The 10,095-nt window shown below is 38.1% G+C and overlaps 1 protein-coding gene across 2 annotated transcripts in view; it reads right to left on the reverse strand.

The window, feature by feature from the left end:
* The window catches only part of PDE8A (phosphodiesterase 8A), a 266,963-nt gene that overhangs the window by 135,967 nt on the left and 120,901 nt on the right, over nucleotides 1-10,095 (reverse strand). The gene's annotated exons all lie outside the window — the stretch shown is intronic.

Here is a 10,095-nt window from a genome sequence, read left to right on the forward strand (position 1 = left end):
ATACAATTGACCTAATGAGGAGGAATAATCCACCAAAGAAAACAGCCCCTTAAAAAGAAGATTTGGACAAATGGAAAAGGGGGTACAAAAGTTAACTGAAGAAAATCCTTAAAAACTAGAATGGCCAAATGGAAGCTAATGACTCAATGAGACATCAAGAATCAGTCAAACAGAATCAAAAGAATGAAAAAAAATGGAAGAAAATGTAAAATGCCTCATTGAAAAAACAGCTGACCCAGGAATTAGATCCAGGAGAGACAGCTTAAAAATTATTGTAGTACCTGAAAGCCATGATCAAAAAAAGAGCCTGGACAGCATCTTTCAAAAAATATCAAGGGAAATTGTTCTGATAGCCTAGAACCAGAGGGCAAATTAGTCATTGAAAGAATCCACCAATCACCTCCTAAAGGAGATCTCAAAATGAAAACTCCCAGGAATATTTTAGCCAAATTCCAGAATTATCAAGCCAAGGAGAAAATACTTTAAGAATCCAAAAAGAAGCAATTCAAATATATCAAGAAACCACAGTCAGGATTACATAGGACTTAGCAGCTTCTACTTTAAAGGATTGGAGGGCTTGGAACACGATATTCCAGAAGGTGAAGGAACTTGACTTACAACCAAGAAGCAAATACCCAGCAAAACTGAGCATAATCTTTCTGGGAAAAAAGATGAACATTCAATGAAATAGGGAACTTTTCATTGATTTTCTGATTTCCCGATGAAAAGACCAGAGATGAACAGAAAATCTGATCTTCAAATACAAGACTCAAGAGAAGCATACAAAGGTAAATAAGAAAGAAAAAACATGTTATTCAATAAGGTTAAACTGTTTATATCTCCATGTAGGAAGATGATATTTGTAACTCTTAAGAACTGCATCTCTATTAGGGCAGTTAGAAGGAGTATACATAGACAGAGGGTATAGGTATAGCTTGACTTTGATGTAATGACATAAAAAAATCAAGGGGTGAAAAAAAACAACTTCTTTGAGAGAAGAGGAAAGGGGGAGGCAGAGTGGGGGTAAATTAGTCACATGAAGCGGTACAAGAAGCCTTTTACAGTATAGGGAAAGAAGGGAGGGGGTGAGCATTGTTTAACCTTACTCTCATCAGATTTGGCTTGAAGAGGGAATAACACACACATGCAGTTGGGTATAGCAATTTATCTTACCCTATAGGGAAGTAGGAGGGGAAAAGGGAAATAAAAGGCCAGGGCTGATAGAAGGAAAGGCAGATTGAGGGAGGTGGTGGTAAGAAGCAAAACACTGGTGAGGAAGAACAGGGAGAAAGGAGAGATAAAAGTATAAATTGGAGGAAATAGGATGATTACACAGTAATCATAACTATGAATGTGAATGGGATAAACTCTCCCATAAAACAGAAGCAGATAGCAGAGTGGATTAAAAATCAGAATTCTGCAATATGTTGTTTATAAGAAACACATTTGAAGCAGAGAGATACACACAGAGTAAAGGTAAAAGGCTGCAGCAGAATATATTCTGCTATGAATTTTTACAGTCAGTATTTCTGATTTCTAAGATATGTAGAGAATTGAGTTTAATTTATAAGAATACAAGTCATTCTCCAATTGATAAATGGTCAAAGGATATGAAGAGGCAGTTTTCAGATGAAGAAATTAAAGCTATCTATAGTCATGAAAAAATGCTCTAAATCACAATTAATTGGAGAAATGCAAATTAAAATAACTCTGAGGTACCACCTCACACTTATGCAATTGGCTAATATGACAGAAAGGGAAAATGATAAATGTTGGAGATGTAGAAAAATTGAAACACTAATGCATTGTTGGTGGACTTGTGAGCTGATCCAACCATTCTGGAGAACAATTTTAAACTATGCTCAAAGGGAACCAAACTATGCATACTCTTTGATCCAGCAATATCACTACCAGGTCTGTATCCCAAAGATATCATAAAAAAAAGAAAAGGACCCACATGTACAAAAATATTTATAGCAGCTATTTTTGTGGTGGCAAAGAATTAGAAATTGAGGGGAGGCCTATCAATTGGGGAATGGCTGAACAAGTTGTGATATATGAATGGAATGGAAAACTATTGTGCTATAAAAAATGATGAGCAGGCATATCACAGAAACACCTGGACTTATATGAAGTGATGCTGAGTGAACTGAGCAGAACCAGAAGAGCACTGTACATAGTAATATCAACATTATATGATAATCAACTATGATAGACTTAGCTCTTCTCAGCAATATAATGATCCAACACAACTCCAAAACACTCATGATAGAAAACACTATCCATATCCAGAGAAAGAACTATGGAGTCTGAATGTAGACTGAAGCAAACTATTTTCACTTTTTTTTCTTTCTCATGGTGTTTTCCCTTTTGTTATGATTCTTTTTTTTCACAACATGACTAATGTGGAAATATGTTTAACACGATTATACATGTATAACCTATATCAGATTGTTTGCTATCTTATGGAGAGGAGAGAGTGGAGGAAGTGAGGGAGAAAAATCTGGAACTCAAAATCTTATAAAAAACAATATTCAACACTATATTTACATGTAATTGGAAAAAATAAAATACTATTAAGTGAGAGGAAAAAGAATCTGGATGGAAAAGCTAAATATAAAACCACTGCAGGATGTGTAAGTGTGTGTAGGGAAGAGAAAGACAGGGAAGGCAGTCTGGTTTACTTTGTTGGTTATGCCTGGGTTATGAGTTGAATAAGAGCTCACATATACCTAGTTTTTTAGTTTACAAAGCACTTTCCTAACAACTCTGAGTGTATTATTGGCTTCATTTTACAGATGTGGAAATGGAAGCCTAGAAAGGTGAAATGATTTATGTTTAGTCACCCAGCTCATAAACGTCAGAGCTGGGATCTCAGTCCAGGACCCTTGGAAGCTTTTAAGGGAAAACTGATTCCCAGGGCCACAGACTCCATCTCCAAGTCTAGCAACCTCATAAAAATGGGTCCTATTGGTTACAAACTGGGTTTCCAGGTGAGAGAGGGTTGATGGCTCAGCACAAAACCAGTCATTCATCCATTCAATAAACATTTGCTGAACATGTAGTATGTGCAAATTCCAGTTTTTCAAAAGTTCAGTGAACACTAATGTTCACTAGCAAACATGTCACACGTTCTTTGAGATCTGGATCAAAGGTTTAAAAAAGAGAGACCCACAATGTTGAATGGAGGTAGAAAGAAGAATAAGAATCCTGATCCTCAAGGAGTTTACCAGGAAACAGCTTCAAAGGCACATCTCTATTAATAGTATGTTGATGTCCCTTCATCTTCATTTATGAAGGATAATCTGTCATGACTGTTAAGGCATCATCTCCTTACTGTGATTTGAAGGGTAAAGATTTTGATTTAATTTTTTAAAGAAACTTTTTTCTTTTACAAAAAGCATAAAGAAACAGTCTGGTTTTCTCATTACCTAATTCTGTGTTAATAAAGGGGGGAGGGGTGGGGGGCACAGGCCAGGCCCCACTTTATCCTCTTGGTAAGCAGACAGCTGTATTTCACCACTGAACACCTACTTTATTTATTTAGCTATGCTGCATTTAATCTTACATCCTGTCTGCTGGGTGTATCCGGCACTGGGGATCTCTGGGCAGTAAAGCCGTAACAAAGTGGGACAGCTTACTAGCCACCAGCCAAAAAAACAGGAAATTTGATGACATTGTTCAGTGAGCAGACGTCAGCAGAGAGGGATACAAGAGTAAACAGCTTCCTAGCCGCCCGCCTGCCTGCCTGCCCGCCTGGGATAAGTGGGTCGCAACTACTGGAATTCCCGTGATGGCTCTTGTATTTTGCATGAGCATCAGTGCCAAAGTGACATAATGTTTCAATTCGCAGCTTGGGAAGCACTCTGAATAACCACTTAGTGTGCCTCGTTGTGTCTAGAAGGAAACAATTGTTTGGAAAGCTGTCTTCAAGAACAGCTCTTGGATTTAGACCCTCAGGTATAGGAAGGAAAAAAGAAGAATGAAGTCTGGGGTGTGACAGTGTTACACCAGCATGTTCAGGGGGCACATTCGCAGTTACATGTGTCCATACTGAATCCAATTGGCCTCAGATGGAAATATTTATATTTTGATTTGGACTTTTTCTGCATCATATAATATCTCACAGGACAGCAAGGGGTAGGGCAATGAGTACTGGGCTGTTACTGTGTCACTATGCGACTTGTCCTCTCTAGCCCTCAGTTTCCCCTCCTGTAAAACAAAAGAATGTTCTTTTATGATCTTTAAGGTCCCCCCCACCCCAATCTAATATTCTGTGTCCCTTCTATGACCTATGGAATTAGGATGTTATAGAAAGCGGTGAGAATATTTATTTGGATTCTAATCTTGTGGATGCCTGACCGAAACGAGCTGAAATTATTTTTACCTAGAAGTTTTGATGACTCACATCCCAGAGCTATTAAAAAAAAGAGGAAAACTAAAATTTTGGTGTCTCAAATACTGCTCTCTTTCATATCAATTTAGGCAATACTTAATCATTCATAAATAATAATTACACACCACTTTGCATTTACATAGTGTGCTATATTTCCCAAAGTGTTTTCACATATATTTCCTTACTAAAGAATGAAACTGAATTCATGGTACATGTGGAAAAAAGTGGATTTGGGGCCAGAGAATGTGGATTCAAATCTCAGCTCTGTGTGGGCAAATAAGTCACTTTACCTCTGGGCCTTTGTTTCCTTATCTGTAAAAGGAGGGGTTTGTACTATGATCCCTAAGGTCCCTTGCAGCTCAAAAATCAATTGTTCTTAGATTCTATGACTAAAAGAAAAGAATTTTATTCCAAAGAGCATGTCGCAAGGACCCCTGATGCAGGATGTTATCAGTCTAGTTTCCTCAAACAGGCAAGTTGCTAAGTTTGGCACTAATGTTGATGTCAGCCTTTTTTTCACCCAAATTCCTTCTTCATGGGAAGACGTTATGCTATTTAGAGTTAAACCTACACAGATCTAGGGATTATCGGAAGGCCCTAGCAAGGCTCCTAGTTCCTTCCTGCCACCCATTCTGATTTTTCCTTAGCCACCCCTGCACCTCCCATCCTTCCCTAGCTGGCCTCCAGCAGCCCCCACCTTCCTTTCTGTGATGGAAGAGATACACTGTAATGTGACTGAATGAGTACTAACCCAGGAGTTAGGAGTCTTGGATTCTACTCCTGGCCCCTCCACTGACAAGCTCCTTGGCCCAATGGTTCACTGTTTTCTTTGAATCCCCAGGCCTAGCACAGTGCCCGTAACAAGGCAGGAGCTTAATAAATGCTTATTGAATTGATTAAACAAGTCGTATAGTTTGGTACAAATTGTTTAATCTCTCTAGTTCTTATCTGTCAAATGAGGGGTTGGGCAAGGGATTCTAAACAGATACAAGACACACTGGTGCATCCTTTTCACCTTCTTCCCCCTCCTCTTTTCTTTATCTTCACTTTTCTCTTCCCTTCTCTCATCCCTTTCCTTGTCTTCTCTCCTCTTCTCTTCTCTCTTACTTTTTTTCCCATAAAAGTCAACTGAGCAAGCAAAGCTTGTCAAAAGTTTATATACATGTGCTTTCTTATCAATCTCCAAGACCAAAGGCGGAGTTCAAGAAGGAGCTGAGTACCAAGACCAAGGTCTAGTGAGTGGAACATCTTTTACTCATAGCTCATGCCCTGAAGGAGTCCATAGGATCATAGGATCATAGCTCTAGAGCCAGAAGGGACCTCAGAGGCTGTGTAGTCCAATCTCTCATTTTACAGATGAGGAAACTAACCCAGAAGAGATCCAGCCTTGATAGATTTCAGCTCATCTGCAGAATGAGCATCTTGACTTAGATGACTTCTGATGTCTCTTCTGATCTTTTGATGACTTTTTATCCTAGATCAAATAAATAAATCTAGAAGCATTTTGGAAACTACTTTAGTTTTACTTTTTTAAACAATAAATTTCAAACTACTCCCAGTTCTGAGATTTTGGTACCACGATTCCTTGAGAGCAAAGGATCAGATAATAATTGGAAAAGAAAGTTTTGAGATCATCTAGCCTACCCCACTCTTACAGATGAAAAAACTGAGAACTAGAGTGAGGAACTGCCTTGCCCAAGGTCAAACAGGTGACAGGAAGTAGAACTGGGATTAGAACCCAGGTCCTCCTCCTTCAGATACATCACACTTCACAAGGTACCATGATCATCAACAATGTCTAAAGAAAAAGATAAGAATACTTACTTTAGTAGTTTGTGGAATTAGATTTGTTTCAATCCAATCCAATAAACATTTATTAAAGAGTCTGCTTTATGTAGAGAAGTATGAGTGTTCAAACATGAAATAAAGCTGTTTGCTACAAATACAAAAGAAGGACAAAACATAGTCCCCACCCTCAAGGAATTTATAGTCTAGAGAGGGAATTAAGACATTTCAACAAATTAAATTAAATAAATACAGTGTGACTGTGCTATTTGGGTTGAAGAGAAGGGAGAGAAGATCTCAATAAATTTCAAACAATGGAGTCGACTGCAAGAGAATTTCCATCTACCAGGCTAAAGAGGCATTCCCATTAAAGTAAAAAAGGCACTGGACAGATGAACCTGGGGTCTAGTCTGGATTCTGCCACTAACTCTGTGTATGATCAAAGATGAAGATAATTATAGGAATGCTAGAGTTGGAAGGAACCTAAGAAACCATAGCCCAACCCTCTCATTTTACAGATGAGGAAACAATTGAGTCTTGCAATAAAGAAACATGAAGGAGGGAAGAATGAGCTGACTGATAAATTCAAACGATGTCCTAGTCATATTTTTTCATTCAGAGATTTTTAAAATTCTGTTTTAACTTTAGCAGATAGGGAAAATACAATTAAGATAACCAAGAGATTAATTTCTTATTAAAAAAAAACACATGGGAAGGGGCAGTTAGGTGGCACAGTAAATAGAGCACTGGTCCTGGAGTCAGGAGGACCTGAGTTCAAATCCAGACTCAGACACTTAACACAAAAACTAGCTGTGTGACATTGGGCAAGTCACTTAACCCCAATTGCCCTCCAAAAAGCAAAAAAAAAAAAAACAAACCAAAAACCCCAAAACATGGGTAAGTAATGTTCAAAAACTAGGGGTCCTGAGTTCCTTAAGAGTTAAAAAATTAAACTCTTCACATTCATTCATTATCCTGTTCTTATGATCTATATTTTCAGAATAACAATAAATTCTTTGGTCAGGATTATTACCATTTTAAATGTTAATATCTTTCAATACAAAGTAGAATGCATCATGTCATATATAAAGCATTTTCATCAATAGTCTTATTTTTTAAAGTAATATTTGTGTTTCTTTCAAAATTCCTCTTTGAAGTCTCTTCTCTGTTTCCAATTCTAAATATTAAGTGTTGATATCAGGAGATCAAGGAGCAATTATCTTCCCAACATCCCAAGAATTTTAATTTGAAAAATGTACTCATGAATAAATCTTATTTAGACTACAACACTTTTAGAAGGAGGACTTAAGTCCACAAAGTTGACCTGATATTTACAACTTTGAAAAATCCAGAAATACATGAAGGCTAAGTTCTCTCCCATTTTAAAAGAGCTCTTGGGAGAAAGAGGAAAGAGATCTGTTGCCTCTACAGTTTGTCCAATTACCAAAGGGAATGGGGCTGCTTATGGGACTAGGCACAGTAGAAAGCTTTGTTTCCATAGAGATTATGGCAGGGCTGAAGTTAGACCTTAAATTAGAATATTCCTCTTTGAATTGAGAAATGATCTTTTTGTGTAAATGAATAGTGTATTCAGCGTGAATAAAGCTTCTGCATAGTTCATTAGCCCTGCTGATGTCATTTCCTCTTTGTTATTTCTGTAATAATTAATAACCCGAGCACATTGACAGAGGCCATAAATAGGAATGTATGCCCTGAAAACTTCACAAGTGTCTGAAAATACAGGAAACAACCTATTTCTTCTGGGCACGTAGAAGAAAATATTGACCTCAAACTATCCACAGCTAACACAGAACAGGAGTTCAAAGGGCTTTTTCCCCCCTTACAAACTCCTTTTACAAACATTTAATTTAATTTGTATACTGGCAGCATTCTAAGGGTTTGTGATAATCACCATCTTTTGCAAAGGGCAAGAGTCAATGCTGTGGAACAGAGGTCAAGAGATGCTCCCTTCAGAGACTCTTATGACCTGAGGACAGAGGTCCCCGAAGTAGAAGAATGAGGGACCATTTTTCACTGCCAGAGTCTGGTATTTTAAATTTATATTGTTGCCTTTCAATATGAGATGTTTTGTATGGATGCCACTCTTGGCATGAAGACATAAATCCAGAGCACAGAGAAGCCAAGAAAATTGGAAAGCTCATTTCCAAAGTGACTGAAATGGAGGGCAATACCCAGAAGTCCCATCAGCCCATGTCATTATGAAAGCTACAAGATTTTCTCCTGTCAGTACAGTTCCCATAGGGACTTTCTAAGAGGAGGAAAAATGGACTGATATCTTCTGATTTTTCAGAGGATGAAAATGTATCAGATTCTTGACATGCTTCATACACAAGTCTGGTACCTGCTTTATTTGGCTTTCACTCACTGAATCCTGTAAATCTGAAGCATTCATAGAACAAAGAAATGGAAAGGGGCTTGGTGATATGCTATATTTCAGTATCCTGCTTTACCTCCTAAGCCTTTTCTGGCAGATGAATATCTACTTACCCTGTTCACAACAGTCTCTAGGGAGGAGATGCAATCATCTCTCCTGTTACACTCTGCCCATCCTGAATATACAAAGAATTTCCTATTAGAAAAGTGACAGGTGATGAGATTTTTGCCCTGTTATGCCTCTGGTCACTTCAATGGTCCATCATTAAAACACAAGGTTTACTTATGAGTCATTGAAATGTCTGAGGTATAGCCAAGAGTTTTAATTTCTTTTTTTTTTTTTTTTGCCTTTTGGAGGGCAATTGGGGTTAAGTAACTTGCCCAAGGTTACACGGCTAGTTTTTTGTGTGTGGGTGTTAAGTGTCTGAGGCCAGAACCGAACTCAGGTCCTCCTGACTCCGGGGCCGGCACTTTACTCACTGTGTCACCTAGCCACCCCAAGTCAAGAGTTTTAATTTCTAAGTTATGGTTAATTGTTTTCCCCCTACTTAAAATCCAACTAATGCATCATTGGTTTTTGTCACATAGGACTGAAGACTGCGAGTATAACTACAGAGGCAACTACAAGAGATTCAGTTTCTTTCTCTGTTTCAAAAGAAAAAGCACAGAAATTTTAGGATGACAATCCCCCCTGCCCCCAAATCATACCAAGTATACAAATACAGACATTTATTACAATAGGAAGAATCATCAGCAACTAAATGCAAAAAAAATTTTTGAGGAAAAAATTTCCCTTCTCATTTCTGCCTCCTGAGACTTTCCTAATCTCTCCTAATTCTAATGCCTTCCCTTTATTATTTCCTATGTAACTTGCTTATACATAGTTGTCTGCATGCTGTTTTCCCCCATTAGACTGTGAGCTCTTTGAGGGCAGGGACTGTCTTTTGTCTTTCTTTAAAGACTTAACCCAGTACCTGGCAAATAGTAGGTGCTTAATAAATACTTATTGATGGATTGACTAGAAAGAACTAAATAGACCAGTTATGGGCCCATCACTTCTAGTTAGCAGTTAAATTCTTCCAGTAACCCCCAATGACAAGTCAGAGGACTGTCTCGCCCACATCTTCACCATCACTTTTCCCCCTACTCTGATGGACAGAGAACATGCCATTCCCATTTATCTGTCACATCCACTTTTTTTTCTTCCTGATGAAGTTAGGACCTATAATTTCATTGGTGTAGAGTACTCCCCAAGTGGGAAACTCCCTTTGCTGATGTAGAACCATGCTTGTTCATAGCTTATCATACAATCATAGATCTACAGCTGGAAGGGGTCTTAGAAGTCCAACCCTCTCATTTTACAGATGAGGAAACTGAGGCCCATTGAAGTTAAGTGACTTCATGGTATAATAATATTCAAAGATCTAGAGATGAAGGGGGCCTCGGAGGTCACAAATCCCTTATTTCACAGATAAAGACACTGAAGGTCAAGGAGGTTAACTGATTTGACCAAGATAACA

This window comes from Petaurus breviceps, unplaced genomic scaffold (genome assembly GCF_028583685.1).
Source record: "Petaurus breviceps papuanus isolate PSGF00001 unplaced genomic scaffold, PetGlider_PUasm1.0 37, whole genome shotgun sequence".
NCBI classification, from domain to species: domain Eukaryota; kingdom Metazoa; phylum Chordata; class Mammalia; order Diprotodontia; family Petauridae; genus Petaurus; species Petaurus breviceps.